This window comes from Bos javanicus, chromosome 8 (genome assembly GCF_032452875.1).
Source record: "Bos javanicus breed banteng chromosome 8, ARS-OSU_banteng_1.0, whole genome shotgun sequence".
Taxonomy (NCBI): Eukaryota; Metazoa; Chordata; class Mammalia; order Artiodactyla; family Bovidae; genus Bos; species Bos javanicus.
This window is the reverse complement of record NC_083875.1, coordinates 52,730,376-52,748,475: the sequence shown is the minus strand read 5'-3', so window position 1 is coordinate 52,748,475 and position 18,100 is coordinate 52,730,376. Positions and strand designations below refer to the sequence as shown.

At 39.6% G+C, this 18,100-nt stretch overlaps 1 protein-coding gene across 4 annotated transcripts in view; it reads right to left on the bottom strand.

Moving 5' to 3' along the window:
* PCSK5 (proprotein convertase subtilisin/kexin type 5) overlaps positions 1 to 18,100 on the bottom strand; it is a 516,633-nt gene that overhangs the window by 240,173 nt on the left and 258,360 nt on the right. The window lies entirely within an intron of this gene.

The window sequence follows — 18,100 nt, the reverse complement described above, 5'->3', positions numbered from 1 at the left end:
GACATTAGTCTTAGGGAGGCAGAAAATGTAACCTTTAATTTGAGAAATAATGTGATACTAGTGGATGTAAGGTTTTAAAAGGGTGAGGATTTTCAGTTTCCTCAAAAAGGCTCCCGATTCTGGCCCTGTCATCCTGTGTGTAGAATCTTGCATCATCAGTAGAAAATTACAACAAGCTAAAGTCAAAACCGAAGGGCTCTTGAACATTGCTTGTTCACTTGTTTAGCCAGGCAGTAGACTTGTAATTTAACAAAGAACTTAGCAATGTTAACCATTCTGGATGGATGTGTGGGATATGAAAATAGTCTAAGCTGAAACTGAGTCTCCATTTTCAGTGTTCTGAAGGCAAGAGGATGTGGTACAGAGCCCAACACTGGGCACCAAGGCACAGACACCTATGGGAGTGATCTTAATTCGCAATAAACAGTTATTAAATTATTGAATATCTATTTCTAACAGCTGCTGGCACTGAAGATCACAGACACTACTGAATGGAAGATACTTTCATCAGAGAGCTGCAAAACTAATAAACACACAGAAAACAAATCCGAGTATAAATTCACAGTCTTTCATTCTCTTTCAAAGAACATGCTATTTTCTAGACAGCATTTGACTCACTGCCTGCAAGAAATTCGAACCAGGATACTTATTCAATTCAATCTTGAATGTGAGCTATGACTTTTTTCTTATACTTAACTTGGAAATATGGCAACTTATCATGAAGCTTGTGTGGTTATTTTCTTTGCTTCTCGTCTACCACTTTCATTTTAGAAGGATATTTGCAAAGGATGGGTCAGAACATTTGGGGGAGGAGAGAGAATGATTGCTACCTCCCTTGAGGTATGACAGGGGCAGGTGGTGATCTCTGCACCCCCTCATACGGGCACGTATGTACTCTGGTGTGTCTCCATGCAGACAGAGAACCCGCTATCTTTATAGCTAACTTTCAATGATGAAACTGCACACTGCTTCCCTTGATACTACATTTTCTTATCATACTCACCACATCCATGTTTTTGAGGGTGGCCTCCTAATGAGAGGGGGCCCAGCGACCATTTTCTGGCTCCTTCATTTTCTATCTATGTGAAACTGACTTTTCAAAGAGTCAGTTTCCCCACTTAGAATGTGGATACTAATATCTACTCTACTTTGTTGTACCAACTGAATCAAAGTATGGTTGCCCTTTGAACAATGTGGAGGTTAGGGGTACCAGTCCCTGAACAGTCAAAAGTCTGAATATAACTTATAGCTGGGTCTCCATACCCAGGGTTCTGCACCCATATATCCAACCAACAGCAGGCTGTGTGGTACACAATTAGTGAAAAAAAATCTGCATATAAACGGAACTGTGCAGTTCAAATCTATGTTGTTCGAGAGTCAGCTGTCATGCCGAGTATTTAACCTAGTTCCTGGTGCATAATAAGGCATTAGAAGTGGTAGACAGTACATCATTTTACTAAAATTAATAGCCATAGTTCCTATTTATGATCTGAAAATGAAGGAGATGGGGATAGAAAAGTACTACAGAGTTCTTATACCTTTTTGCTATGTTCTCAGATGAAAAATAAGAGAGAGAGATTACTGTCATTTCCAAGGTTTCCATAGGGAACAAGATAGGATCCTGACTATTTTGTAAAACTGCATTAACAAAAGAATGTACACTAAGGAATTAAAACCCAGGCATATGAATTTTAAAGATATGAGAATAATGAAAGCAGACTTATTTTTGCTTTGTTTTGATACAATATTTGTTAGGAGCCAACTTCAGAACCAGACAAGGTACAATAACTCTCAAGAAAGGGAGGGAGGTTGTGTGACGGATCCCAGGAAGCAGAAGAGTTCCAGTTCCAAAACAATTAGCATATTTGTCTTAGCTAACTAATACTGAATCCACAAAAACACAACAACAACAACAACAAAAACCCTTGGTAGATTCAATGCGTTACAGTCAGGAAAATCAGAAGAATGAGTCCGTGGATAATTCTGAACACTACTCTCAAGATGTTTTAGTTCTGCCTGAAATGCAATGTTACTCTCCTTTCCCTTTTCCAGTCTAGTTACTTGGATGAGGGGCGAAAAGAACAACAATAAGTTCAGTGTGGAAAGACATTCTAGTCACTTATTTATGGGAAAGCAAAATCCACTTAAGTGAACATGTATGCTTTTATTTTTTTCATGAGCAAACAGATACCTAGAAGTACACTTGGATTTGATAAATATGTCTAAATCAACCTTGTAATTTTAAAATAACATTTAACACACAGTTGAAACTTTCACATAAATGTTACCCTTCCGGGGAAAAAAAAAAAAAAGAAATCACTGAAGTTTTCTTGATACCTATCACCAGGGTAACATTCCTTTAGAAATACCAAACACGCAGTTCTGACCATTGGGAAATCATTTCCCCAGTGACCCTTAGCATTAAAAATAGAATAATAATAACAGAACAGGAAACACTTATCGTGTACCTTAGGCACTTGTATTCAGGCACATTCAGGAAGTCTCCTGCATTCAACTCAGCCTGAAGAAATAAGAGTTACTTGCTCTCATGCTGAGTTGCAAAAACTAATTCTTCTTGGAGTGCTCATAATTAGAAGGGAAAAATTAGCTTCAGGAAATTGAAACTACACGTGGAAATAAGGAGGCATTCATATAATTTTACTGTGACATTTGATAATGCACAACTTCAGAAATGATTTAATTTCAAAATTTCCTGAATTTCACCAAAATGAAGTGAGAAAGATAATATGGGAAACCAATGTGTTTTTGAAGCAGTGGTGTTCCTACCTGGGAGGGTAATTGATCAGCTCGGGAAATAGCCATAGGTTAAGTGACTAGTATCCTGAGAGAACTCTTATTTATGAGAAAGTCTGAGTCACAGTTTATGACCTACTTGTTTCATGCTCACAGGGATGATGTAGGAGTGAAGAAGTCATCAAACATGGAATAAGCCACATACAGAGTGAAAGCAGGCTGCCCTGTACAGTGAACCCACAGTACCTGACAGTAACAGAGGACCCCCTGAAACTTACCCTATTCTGCCAATTACCCTGGACTCACACTCCACTGGCCTCTGACAACCAGCATGCCTCTCACAGCCAAAGCCTCAAAAGCTTTAGGGCAAATAACAATCAAAAAAGCCCAAAATCTAACCAATCTGGAGAAAAAGAGTGGTACGTCTCAACTCTGAGCCCAGTGACCACCAATCTCATAGTAAGCCACCAGGATAAAAAAAAAAAAAAGAAACAACACCAGGAGTTATGCCACATACCCCTTGGGTTTCTTCTTAGAATCATTAACAATTACCCTTGGCCAACAATATACACATAAAGGTCACATGCATAAATGTCTGCAAAATGTGGCTAACTAGTGATGACCTTTCAAGACTACATGATTTTCTGAGGAGTCCTGTACGTGTCATCTTTCCCCGTAAGGGATTTTGCATCACTTGATGACTTCAAAATAGTAACCAACATTTACTGAACACTTGGCCAGGGGCAGGTACTGAATGCTGTATGTGTACGTGTACTGTGTAATCTTAAAAAAGCATATGATAGAGGTAAAGTTTTGATTCCCATTTCACAGATGACAAAAGTGAGACTGAGTTACACATAGTAACTCAAGGACATACATACAGGTAGGTTGTGGTAGAGCTACAATTCCAACCAGCTGCACTCGGCTGCAGAGTGTGCAGTCAATTGCTATTTAACACCATCTACAGATAGATCCGTGAAGCTGAAACCAAAGTACACACAGTGGTTTGTCAGGTGGTTCTCTAACAGCTGGGTAAGGAAGCCAAAGATGGCACACCCTGTCCTCATGGCCACACAACTTTGTGCCCACTCTGTCAATCTCAACCCAGTTGGCTAAGTTTTATTTGCAACAGAATTCAGGAGATTCTTGAGCCTTCATTGAGTTTTCAGGTTCCAAAGGCCAAACTTTGGCACACTCTATCAAAGGTGAACAGAAAGGTACTGAGCTAGGAAAAGCCATATTCCGTTTCTAAAATAATATTTTATCCTAGATGTCATAACATCCTATCATTCCTCAGCATTTGTTATGAACTGGTTGCCTTGCCTGACACACACTCACTTTGATGTGGTTTAAAGCCTGATTAGGTAACGCCTCCCCAGTTAGGGAGCCTCGGCTGAACCTCGTCCCAAACACTTCCAGTGGCCAGCTGCAAAAACAGGATCGGGAACAACACTATCACTACCTCGTGCTTGTGCTGCATTTTTGTTCTGAGCTGTTCAAAGCATTTCGTGCACCCAACAACAGGTTTAGAAGAAGTAGGACAAATCCCGGGAGAGACATTCTGTCTAGTGCTTCTAGTTGGACGTCTAAGTGCAATTGTTGCTTTGGCTAAGTCACTTCAGTTGTGTCCCACTCTGTGCGATCCCATAGATGGCAGCCCACCAGGCTCCCCCGTCCCTGGGATTCTCCAGGCAAGAACACTGGAATGGTCTAAATGCAACTGCTAGCATTAAAACAAAAAAATCTCTCCCGAAGAGTTTCCCAGATAATTCTGCAAACATGTGAATAAATCTGTACTTGGTGGTCCTTAAAAATAAGAATTTTAAATCCCGAATGACCGATTCACTTGCATTTATTAAAAAGAAAAAATAACTCACCTTTCCCTCAAACCCCCCGATGGATCTAGCATTAGAGGCAGTTTAAGGACAACTGATAAAAGGAACAACAAATGCACATCTTATTACAGAAAGAGACTAGATCAACAAGAGGAACAACAGCAAATGCAAATAATGAAAACCGTTTCCTAAACAGGACGTGTATGTGTGTGCTAAGTTGCTTCAGTCGTATCTGACTCTTTGCGACCCCATGGACTGTAGCCCGCCAGGCTCCTCTGTCCATGGGATTCTCCAGGAAAGAATGCTGGCACCGGTTGCCATGCCCTCTTCCAGGAGATCTTTCCAATGCAGGGATCGAACCTGCATCTCTTATGTCTCCTGCATTAGCATGCAGGTTCTTTACTACTAGTACCACCTGGGAAGCCCCTAAACAGGACAATCTTCTTTAAACTCAAGAGTGAGTCCATCTATTGCAATGATGAGACAGCACGTGGACCAGACCTATAGGGAAACAGCGTGAGCAATCACCATCATCAATTATCTGACTTACTAGTCAACCCAAAATCTGAGACCAAAGCAGTCTCTTTTTATGTTTCCTAAGAGTGTGTAAAAGAAAAACGGGAATAAGTAGCCAAAAATGAATGTCATTGTACAGATGCTAAATAAGCCAGCAATTATGCAAAAGGATTTATTGTGAGTTGGAATAACTAAGATGTGGCAGAAGTGTTTAAAGCATGCAGAGATTGGGAAAAACATTACTCTGACTGCAGCCTATGTGTGCCAAAAATGATTCAACAGAACTTTCAACAAAGGGCACCAATCTTCTTTTGTCAGGTAATGAAGGCTCCAAGGGGGTCAACAGGTGGTGAGTCCCACTCTGAGCAGGAGTATATCACAAAAGGGCATGTATTTGTTTTGTGTTCTAAATTTATTCAAAAGTTCTAGGGCTAATGTTGGGTTGTAGTAACAGAAAACACAGTTAATAATACCTCCAGATTTAGAAATATGACTTGTATTGGTATCACTTGGACCCCTGCTTCTGATCCATCCACACGTGAACCAAAGCAGAAAAGATAAAACAACAACAACAACAAAAAAACCCGTGTGAGATCAACTAAGTAAAATTTTTATTTTACTCTTTTGTGAAACTACTCACTGATTCCCTGAATTTAGTCTAAACCAAAGGTATGGAAACTTGGTGTCTAAACATATTTAAGACAGCCCCTAATTTACAAAGAAAATTTCTGTCATTTAAACTGAAGTGCTTTCTTTCCATTTTAAGTCCTGGCTTATCTGTAGGATTTGTCGTTACACCTTAAAGACATTGATTAAGTTCCCTGTAGCCTTACAAATGATGTTTTGTTTGTAAGCTCAATAATCATTTCCTTGAAGTGCTTTGCTATGTAAATGCTTATGGAATAAAATCTGATGAGAGGTCAGGCACAGGTACTCTAAGCTGAGATCACATGCACCGAAATCAATTCATAGTCATGGAACTTTCTTTCCCACTTTCTCTGTGGTATCCTCAATTTTCTCCAAAAATATTACCCTGAGATCACAAATTCTGGCCATTCTAAAGGCCTCTCTCCTAAAAAGGAACCATCTTACCCTGTTGGTGGGAATGTAAATTGGTACAGCCACTATGGAAAATAATAAGGAAACTCCTTAAAAAACTAAAAATAGAGTTCCCATATGATCTAGTAAGTGCACTCATGGACATATAGCTGGAGAAAACTCAAATTCAAAAAGCTACATGTACCCCTACGTTCATAGCAGCACTGGTCACAATAGCCAAAACATGGAAGCAACCTAAGTGTCCACTGACCAAAGAAAAGGTATGTCGGGAGCCGGCGTGAGGAGCTCCACCTGTGGCAAAGGTCATAAGGAAGGAGGCTCGGCATGCGCAAAGGTGGGATCGAACCTCAGCAGTCCCCCCGGAAATTTTCGAGCATCTACCCCCAAAACAAGAGTCTGTCTACTTTCTGTTTTGTGCTCTCACTTACACCTCTGACTTTAGGGGGGGGCTGTCCTCCACTACCTCTCTCTGAAAAAAGAGTTAACTTACAGCTCCAGTTAATAAAGTTTCTGGGTGTGATAGTGTTTCAACCTACAAACTCCTTTGGAAGTCCTCTAGCCTGCCTGAATAGGTTTTTTCGGCCACATGTGATTGCTCAGAGCCTCCCAACTGTGAGAGGCATGAGATGTTCTAAACTGTCTAAATACAGATTCCTTTGAGCAGTTAAACGATTGATTAGAAATTGTATGGGTGAAGGGTTTTTCACTTGTTGGGCCAATGTTTGCTGCTAAGTCTCCATATCCCTTACCTGCTGTGTCCCTGGCAGTGTATTGATTAATATAATTGTTATAAGTAGTAGCTTTAATGTTTGTAACCTTGGACCCTTGAGTTAATTCTTTTTCTTGTTATAGCCCACCACACCTTTGCCCTGTAGGAATGCAACTTTATCTAATGTTTTGAGAGGGTGGCGCCTGACTAATCACCTTTAGAAAAAAATAAGTTTTCTGAAGAAAGGGTCTTAAAATGTTAACAGGCCTCTGGGCCAGAAGATGATGTAAATCACCTAAACTTTTACATATGATAAGTTTGCAAGAAGAAAGCCTGGCTTACTGCATGACTCTACCCCTTCCCCCATTATCCTCTATGCATAACTTAGGGTATAAAAACTACTTTGGAAAATAAAGTGTGGGCCTTGTTCACCAAAACTTGGTCTCCTCGTTCTTTTTCTCACCTTCTGGCTGAATTATTCAGCCTCTTTTCTCCACTAAATTTCCTCACTGAGCTATTTGTATTTCAGCCTCTGTTCTCCGCTGAATTTCCTCACTGAGCTATCCTTATTTAACCACTCTTTATATCCTTAATTAACGTTTAATTAAGCAATTGTTTCCTGATCTTTGCGGACGCCATCCCTGCTTCGAATTTCCTGGATCCACTGGGGTTGGACCCGGGCAAGTGGCGCCTGGAACAGGCTACTAAAAATCCAAATTCAAAAAATTAAAGGAAGGAGAATTTAAGTATAGTTCTCCCCATCAAATCTTGCAACATGCTCTTTCCGTAATGAATATTTTAAATACTGATTCAGCCGGAACTACTGCAATGCTTCGCCATTGGTGCCCTGAGCAATTGAATGCAAAACCATTAGTCAAATGCAAGGACCTCCTCTCAAGACAATGGAAGGGTCCTGACCCATTATTAACTAGCGGTCGAGGATGTGACTGTATTTTTCCACAGGATGCAGATTCTCCAATTTAGATCCGGGACAGGCTGATTTGCCATGTTGCAGTCCCCCAGACACCCGGTTCCCCCATTGCTTCGATCACAAAAGAGGAGGGGCACTCCTCTGCACAGAACAGCCATGCATCGGGAGCCGCGGGCTGGACCAGCCTGGCTGCCAGGACCCAGCACTCGCAGCCGGTAGCCCCGCCAGCGTTGGTCTGCGCTCGCTTGGCTGCCGCTGAGCCCAAAGCCGGTTCAGCGAGAGAGCGGGGGCAGCGTCCGCCCACAGGGGAGGCAAGATAAACATCGAGATCCTGGCGAGACTGACAAGGCTGCTGCAGCACGAATTCCAACCAAAAAATAATTCTACTTATTCTGTTTTGGCTTGTGTACCCTCTCCTTAAGTTTTTCTCTTTACCAACAATTCTAGAAAACTTAGTGTACATATGACTTTCACTGGTGGACCCAATGTAGTGACTTGTGAACAATACATGCTCTCATCATGTTTAAACCCTCAATATAATGTTTGCTCCTTTGTAGTGTTACAACGTCCACCTTGTCTTATGATATAACCACTTATTGATATGATAATTTTGGTCTTGCTGTATTACAACTACAGGATTTAATGCGATTGCAACGGTTTGTGGGCTTGCTTATCCTGGAAATAGCAGCTTTAATAACCACCATTACTTCTGTTACTGTGGCAGCAATATCATTGACTCAACAAGTGCATACTGCCCAATTTGTTGATACCATGTCTAAAAATGTCTCTTTAACTTTAGCAACACAAGAAACTATAAATAGGAAATTCAGATCAGATCAGATCATCAGTCACTCAGTCGTGTCTGACTCTTTGCGACCCCATGAATGGTAGCATGCCAGGCCTCCCTGTGCATCACCAACTCCCAGAGTTCACTCAGACTCACGTCCATTGAGTCAGTGATGCCATCTAACCATCTCATCCTCTGTCGTCCCCTTCTCCTCTTGCCCCCAATCCCTCCCAGCATCAGAGTCTTTTCCAATAAGTCAACTCTTCGCATGAGGTGGCCAAAGTACTGGAGTTTCAGCTTTAGCATCATTCCTTTCAAAGAAATCCCAGGGCTGATCTCCTTCAGAATGGACTGGTTGGATCTCCTTGCAGTCCAAGGGAGGATGAGAATAAATGCCTTGGAAGAGGCAATAATGCATATTGAGACTGAGTTACAGGCTTTAAAAGTGAAAATGGCTCTGTCATGCCACGCTGATTACCGGTGGATATGCATGACATCTTTAAAGATAAACGAGACAGATTATAAATTTAAAAAAAAATCAAAAATCATATCTCAGGTGTTTGGAACAGCTCTGACATTGGCCTGGACTTAGGGAAACTTCATAATCAAATACAGACCCTGGAACACTCTCGACTGTATTTTACCGCCGCTGGAGCAGCTAATGACTTTTTTTCACACTTTCTCTAACTTCATTTCAGGGAAAAACATTCTGTCTAATATCCTTTGTTATGTCGCTGCTGGTGCTTTAATTTTGCTTCTCATAATCATTCTTCCTTGTATTGTCAGGATTCTTTGGCAGAACATTCAGAGGCTCGTGACTGAGCTGCATCTGGCTGTTTTAAGAAATAAAAAGGGGGAGATGCCGGGAGACGGCGTGAAGAGCTCCACCTGTGGCAAAGGTCATTAGGAAGGAGGCTTGGCGTGCGCAAAGGTAGGATCGAGCCTCAGGAGTACCCCTGGAAATTCTCTAGCATCTACCCCCAAAACCAGAGTCCGCCTACTTTCTGCTTTGTGCTCTCACCTACACCTCTAACTTTATGGGGCGGGGGGCTGTCCCCCACTACCTCTCTCTGAAAAAAAGAGTTAACTTACAGCTCCAGTTAATAAAGTTTCTGGGTGTGATAGTGTTTCAACCTACAAACTCCTTTGGAAGTCCTCTAGCCTGCCTGAATAGGTTTTTTCGGCCACATGTGATTGCTCAGAGCCTCCCAACTGTGAGAGGCATGAGATGTTCTAAACTGTCTAAATACAGATTCCTTTGAGCAGTTAAACGATTGATTAGAAATTGTATGGGTGAAGGGTTTTTCACTTGTTGAGCCAATGTTTGCTGCTAAGTCTCCATATCCCTTACCTGCTGTGTCCCTGGCAGTGTATTGATTAATATAATTGGTATAAATAGTAGCTTTAATGTTTGTAACCTTGGACCCTTGAGTTAATTCTTTTTCTTGTTATAGCCCACCACACCTTTGCCCTGTAGGAATGCAACTTTATTTAATGTTTTGAGAGGGTGGCGCCTGACTAATCAATCACCTTTAGAAAAAAATAAGTCTTCTGAAGAAAGGGTCTTAAAATGTTAACAGGCCTCTGGGCCAGAAGATGATGTAAATCACCTAAACTTTTACATATGATAAGTTTGCAAGAAGAAAGCCTGGCTTACTGCATGATTCTACCCCTTCCCCCATTATCCTCTATGCATAACTTAAGGTATAAAAACTACTTTGGAAAATAAAGTGCAGGCCTTGTTCACCAAAACTTGGTCTCCCCTTGTTATTCTTTCTCTCACCTTCTGGCTGAATTATTTAGCCTTGTTTCTCCACTAAATTTCCTCATTGAGCTATCCTTATTTCAGCCTCTTTTCTCCACTGAATTTCCTCACTGAGCTATCCTTATTTAACCACTCTTTATATCCTTAATTAACGTTTAATTAAGCAATTGTTTCCTGATCCTCACCGACACCGTCCCTGCTTCGAATTCCCTGGATCCACCGGGGCTGGACCCCGGCAAGGTATATATGTGTACACACACACACACACACACACACACACAATGAAATATTACATGTCTATAAAAAAGAAATGAAATAAATAATGCCATTTTGCAGTGATACTGATGAACCTAGAGATTATCATGCTAAGTGAAGTCAGACAGAGAAAGACAAATATCATATAATATCACTCATATACAAGAATCTAAAAAAAAATGATGCAAATGAACTTGCAAAACAGAAAAAGACCCACAGACATAGAAAACAAACTTACGGTTACCAAAGGGCAAAGGCGTGGATGGAGAGGGGGCATAAATTAGGAGTTTGGGATTAACATACACACACTATTATAACCGAATCACTTTGCTGTACACCTGAAACTAATACAACATTGTTAATCAACTATGCTTCAATTAAAAAAAAAGGGGGGGGGGAGTCCTCTCTATGCAACCACAATAGGGAATTTAAATATGATTCTCATTTTTGTCACCAAACTTTGAAATTGGTTGAAGTAGACAGAATATATTAGTATGAAAGCTTCCTTCCTAAGTTTTTCCTGGTCAAGCTAGGAGAAACTCTAGTCTGGGACAGAAGCTGGAGGACACAGCTCACTCTTACCTACCTGCTAATGTTGTAGGCTACCTAGCGCTGGGCATAAATAAATACATTAATTCTAAGCTAATTGTTCCTGTCCCATTGGAAGACACTATGACTCCCATTATGTATTTCTCATTTAAATTTGTTCTCAAAATAATATGAACATAGCTTTCAATCACATGTGATTTATATCAATCTGAATATTGGTATGTTTATACCAACCACATGAGATTTATACCAATCTCAATGTTGACACATGTGTTTTGGAGTCAGAAAGACTTGTAGTTAATGATGACCTACTGCTTAATAGGTCTGTCACCCTAGATCATTTACTAAAACCTTCTGGACTCAGTTTCCCACCCAAAATGCGGAAACAAATTCACCACCTCAATTCTTGGTTGCAAGAATTTGAAGTAATGAATATGAAGAGCCTGGCATATAACGGGCTCTCAACAACTGTAGTCATTATGATTATTTGAGAGGAACAACTTATTATGTTAGAGAAAAATTTAGAAGGACCACTTTTTGAATTTATACTAACATTTGATGAACTTCCATTCAATTAAGCTGTTTTCCTCTATCCATGGGTTTGCAAAGAGTTGGACATGACTGAGCAACTAACACTTTCCTCTATGCTCCTAAATTTTAATATTATGTTTTTAGTTGCTATAATAGTTGAGCAAAATACCATTTCCAACACCTTGACATATTTGTTTTTAGCAAAATAATGCTGCTGCTGCTGCTAAGTCACTTCAGTCGTGTCCAACTCTATGCGACCCCCTAGACGGCAGCCCACCAGGCTCCCCCATCCCTGGGATTCTCCAGGCAAGAATACTGGAGTGGGTTGCCATTTTCTTCTCCAATGCATGAAAGTGAAAAGTGAAAATGAAGTTACTCAGTCGTGTCCGACTCTTAGCGACCCCATGGACTGCACCCTTCCAGGCTCCTCCATCCATGGGACTTTCCAGGCAAGAGTACTGGAGTGGGTTGCCATTGCCTTCTCTGAATAATAATGCTAAGATATGACAAAAGTTCTGGTTTTAAAAAATGATGTTGGAGGCAGCAAGCTGACTGGTTGGGAAAGAACTGCTTGTTCCCCTTGTGATTGTAATGAATCCTATTTGTGGAAAGATCTCTTCTGATGGCTGGACACTGATGTAACATTGTAGAAAATGTTAAAAAAAGTTCTTTGATTTGATATCCTAGTGCTTTTTAAGTACCGATGTTAGAATGAAGACTGAACATACTTATTCGCTTAACTGAACTGCCAGACTGAAGTGTTTTTGAAGCTTTTCTATGTAGTTTAAGGATTTGCAGAGTTCTCACCTCAAAAGCCAGCAGGTGAACCCATGGACAGGCAGCAAAAATATTTACTGCATCTCTGTTATTACTATTATTTTAAATTATAGAATTTTTCTCTCATTATTTTTTCCTGTTAAACACAAAATTAAAATGATCATTTTTTATATGCTTTTTGACAAAGTATGTTTTTAAATGGAGGCTTTCAACATTCAGCTTTAATTTTAAACTTAAAATTTCTAAGCATTTTGGATTCTAGAATTTTAAGTAAATGTTATTCTATTTTAGACACTCTTGGTTTATTATGTCAACTCCTAACAACTTTTCTAATTATTAGACTTCAATAGGAACAGAAAATATTTTTCAAAAATTTCATGCTACACACACACACCAAGGAAAAGATCAACTAAGATGAACAGAAATCTATTAAACTAATTTTGAGGTATTTCAAATAACACTATGGCAGACATGATTGGATTGAAAAAAATAATGTTTTAACTTTCCCATATTTCACATTAAGAAAACAAAGCTGACTTGTCACCTAAAGGAAAGTAGATGAACAAAAAGTAACAAATTCCCCAAACCTCAGCCCTGTCTTCCTATCTGTCTCCCAAATTAAAGAACCAAGATATTAATGGACTGAAAAATCAGGTAGGTAATTCCCTACTATACAAGTACTCCTTTTTAAATTTTAAGGCAGTCCATGTACTAACTCTGATATCTCTCCTGTCTTTATTATCAGTGTTTCAAATTTCCAGAAACTATGACAGAAAATAAAGGATAAATTTCAACTTTCTTTTTTATTGCTTCCTCTATTCTATATGGTGGGATGCCAAAATCTTTCCAGTGAGGAAAGACAGAGCTCTGACTAATAAAACATAGGTGGGAGTCAACTGAGCATTTCTGAGATAGTCTCTGCTTTCCTGCTGCAGGCAATGCCTGATCCTCCTCCTTTCTTTCCTCCCTCTTTTTACCTGAATGCAGACGTGGTGGCTGGCACTGCAGCAGTCATTAAGGGAAGGTCAAGAGATAACACAGATTTGGCCTTGGTCGCCTTGAGCTTCTGAACTAACATCTTGACTTGAGGATATCCTGTTGTACTAGCCACACTTAGCTACTAAATAAAATTCCTAAAATATGTATCTCCAAAACTATGGAATATTAGACAGCATTTATTGAGTACTCACTATGCACCAGGAACATTGTGAAAAGCACTCAATATTTATTATTCATTTCTTTCTCACAGGTACTATTTTTATTACTGAAATAAAGGCATCCAAATAGAAAAAGTTTAACAGTCCTGTTCAGGGTCACATGGTTAGCAAGAGCTGAAATTGGCTACAGGCAGTCTAACTCCAGAGCTCTAGATCTGACCTACTTCATGTCTTGTCCTGGATGAGGGGCCACAAGGGGTAGAGTCAGCGTAACAATGCTTGTAGAGACTGGCTAGCAAGCCTCCAGTTTGATAGCAGGGGTAGGAAATGATCCTGCGCTCTGTCAGCATCCTTACTTTGGATGGATCTCTGCCAGCATCTCAGAGCTGACTGAGGATTTTGTCCCTCATCCCACAATTTAATGGCAGATTGGATTAGATCCATGCCTGGATGCTAGCCAGAGCAGTTCAGCATAATACCCTTTTTGAAGCCAGAGTTTCTTATAGAGAAAAAAAAATTTTTTTTTAAGCAAAGAATGGAAACAAAGAAAGTAAGGAAGGAAAAAATTTAAAGGTAAAAGAAACATAAGAGGAGACTGCAAAGGACAGGAAAGAAAAGGAAGAGAGAGAAGAAAGTAGTAGAAGAAAAACAATAATATGGAGCCCATGGAAAAGATAGTGCAGAAAAAAGCAATCAGTCAAGAAAGCAAGCTGAGATGTCAAAACAGAAGCTGAGAGAAAGATTACAAAAGAGTATAAAGTGGTATTAGCAAAAGCAGAGTTTGCATTGGAGGGAACAACTTGATACAGGTATGGATATTGGGGAGCTGATGTGGAGAACTGAAATAATGATGTGGTATACGAATGTAAGAATTTTCCACAATGCTTTTTTTTTTTTTTTTAAGGAAAATAGTGCAGAGATGACAAGGACAGAAAAAAATGATAGATTCAAAAGACAGAAAACAGAAACCTACATCAGGATACTAGCTTTGTCTTCCTCTGAGGACTGACATCTACTAGTCTTTACTATTAATTCATCAGATATTCTATTGTGTATTTTGTATACATTACTTCACTTAATGCATACATAACTCCACGAGGTAGACAGTATCATTTCTCTCTCCATTTTCACAGATGGTACTGAAAAACCCAAATGTTGTGGCTAACCTATAGGAATTGAGGTTTCCAATAGTTGAGTATCTTTCTCAAAATCGTAACAGTGACAACCAGAATGGGACTTTGAAGCCAGGTCTCTTAGACTGCAATCTTTGAAGGCCTATGGCAGACTCTATCAGGAATCAAAATCACACTTGATTAAAGATGTCCAAGAGAAGCCAAAAGGACACAATATGTTTCAGGAAATATTAAGAGCTGTATCTCCGAGACTCCCACCAAATAAAATGTAACTCTCAACTTCTAGGTTGTGACTACTATTTTATATCAACACACGTCAGAATTCGTGGATCACCTAAGGAGTTTTGGAAGAAAAACTGAAGATACACTAGGCCATCTCAACAACTGCCCTGATGAAAAAGCAATACTTCTTAAAACACTGCCATTGCTTATCTGACTTTATTACCTGACCACAAAGCAGTGAAAAAAAACCAAAACAGTCAATAGTAAATCTCAACAGAAACAGTTTGTTAAACGATTAACACTACTATTCTCAACTGTCATTCTATCAAACAGGAAGACATTCTTAGAAAATAATGACATGCAGCTAAAAGTATGTTCAGAGGTAAATGTCCATTTCTAAAAATTGTATTAATGTAAAAGGAAAAATAAATGAACCATGATTCATCCAGTAAGATTCATAAAATAACAAAGAGTGATCTTAAGGAAAACAAGAAACAACAACAAAATAAAAATGGAACAAAGGAAAAACAGCATTACTGAAAACTAAATCTAAGAACTGACCTTTTAAAAAACAAGAACACAAACATCTAATAAAAAAAATAATATATATATGCATATTAATACAATGATACTATATAATAAATATCTTCTATTGTGAGAACACCAAAATCACAACTAGCTGCTGAACACCATTGACAGGAGGATGTTGGAAAACAACAAAAAAGATAACCCACATGCAACGACAAAGGAAAAGATGCAAGGAGATGGCTTTCTGTATGCAGGACAAGAAGCAACGGTTCAAATTCGACATGGAACAATGGGCTGGTTCAAAATTGGAAAGGGAGTACCTCAAGGCTGTATATTGTCACTCTGCTTATTTAACTTCTATGCAGAGTTCAGTTCAGTCACTCAGTCATGTCTGACTCTTTGAGATCCTATGGACTACAGCATGCCAGGCCTCCCTGTCCATCACCAACTCCCAGAGTTTACTCAAACTCATGTCCATTGAGTCAGTGATGCCATCCAACCATCTCATCCTCTGTCATCCCCTTCTCCTCTTGCCTTCAAACTTTCCCAGCATCAGGGTCTTTTCAAATGAGTCAGTTCTTCGCATCAGGTGGCAAAAGTCAGTCCTTCCAATGAAGATTCAGGACTGATTTCCTTTAGGATGGGCTGGTTGGATCTCCTTGCAGCCTAAGGGACTCTCAAGAGTCTTCTCCAACACCACAGATCAAAAGCATCAATTCTTCGGCACTCAGCTTTCTTTATAGTCCAACTCTCATATCCATACATGACTACTGGAAAAACCATAGCTTTGACTAGACAGACCTCTGTTGGCAAAGTAATGTCTCTACTTTTTAATATGCTGTCTAGGTTGGTCATAACTTTTAACTATAGCATATACATAAGTATAACATAATATGAAGAGTACATCATGTGAAATGCTGAGTTTGATGGCTCACAAGCTGGACTCAAGATTGCCAGAAGAAATATCAACAACTTCAGATATGCAGATGATACCACTCTAATGGCAGAAAGTGACGAGGAACTAAAGAGTCTCTTGGTGAGGGTGAAAGAAGAGTTAAAAAGCTGGCTTGAAACTCAACATTCAAAAAACTAAGATCATGGCATCCAGTCTCATCAGTTCATGGCAAATAAATGGGGAAAAAGTGGAAACAGTGACAGACTTTATTTTCTTGGGCTCCAAAATCACTGTGGACAGTAACTGCAGCCATGAAATTAAAAGACACTTGCTCCTTGGAAGAAAAGCTATGACAAACCTAGACAGTGTATTAAAAAGCAGAGACATCATTTTGATGACAAAGGTCCATCTAGTCAAAGTTATGGTTTTTCCAGTAGTCACGCACAGATGTGAGAGTTGGACTATAAAGAAAGCTGAGCACTGAAGTATTGATGCTTTTGCATTGTGGTGCTAGAGAAGACATTGGACAGCAAAAATATCAAAACAGTCAATCCTAAAGGAAATCAGTACTGAATATTCATTGGAAGGACTGAAGCTGAAGCTCCAATACTTTGGCCACCTGATGTAAAGAGCAACTCAGTGGGAAAAACCCTGATGCTGGGAAAGATTGAGAGCAAGAGAAAAGGGCGACAGAGGATGAGATGGTTGGATGGCATCACTGACTTAATTGACATGAGTTTGAGCAAACTTTGGGAAATAGTGAAAGACAGGGAAGCCTGGAATGCTGTAGTTGATGTGGTCACAAAGAGTCAAACATGACTTAGTGACTGAACAACAAATATAATAATGTTGTGAACAAAAAATATTGCCTGCCATATCAGTCAGTAATCACAGGTTTCTCTCGTGGCTCAGTGGTAAAGAATACACTTGTCAATGCAGGAGATGCAGGTTCAATCCCTGGGTTGGGAAGATTCCCTGGAGAAGGAAATGGCAATCCACTCTAGTATTCTTGCCTGGGAAATCCATGGACAGAGGAGCCTGGGAGGCTATGGTCCATACTGCAGCAAAAGAGTCATACAGGACTAAATGACTAAATAACAACAAATCAGTAATCAAAGGATATTGCAGCCATCAAGCCATCACATTACTGCCACCCCCATGGTGAGCCCTGAGGAATTCAGGACAGAAACATAATGTCCATCATCAACAGACACTGCAGCTGATCCCCTCCCCTTTCTGCCCCCAGGTAGCTAAGGAATGATTTCAAAGGAATATCAAAGGAATGATTTCAGTGAGCCCAGACTCTTGCATCTTCTCATATATAGAAAAGCACTAAATTCCTTAACTTGAAATATCTGATTTTCTTTAATTAGTCATAATTGTTTGATATTCCAACTACTTGGTCTTTGTTGCAAAAACTCCTATATCCTGGCTCCCCACCTTGCCTCTTTGGAGCAGTCTTTCAGAGCTATCTGAGATGCTATGTCCTGCGCTTATGTCCTCAGTTTTGTCCACTGAATAAAACATTAACTCTCAACTTTTAGACTGTGCTTTTTCAGTCGACAATATACAATCTGTCTGTCTGTCTATCTATCTATATATACATACATATAATGGTATCACATACAATTGAATTACAGTTTTATATAGATATATATATATACATATATATACACACACACACACACATGCATATA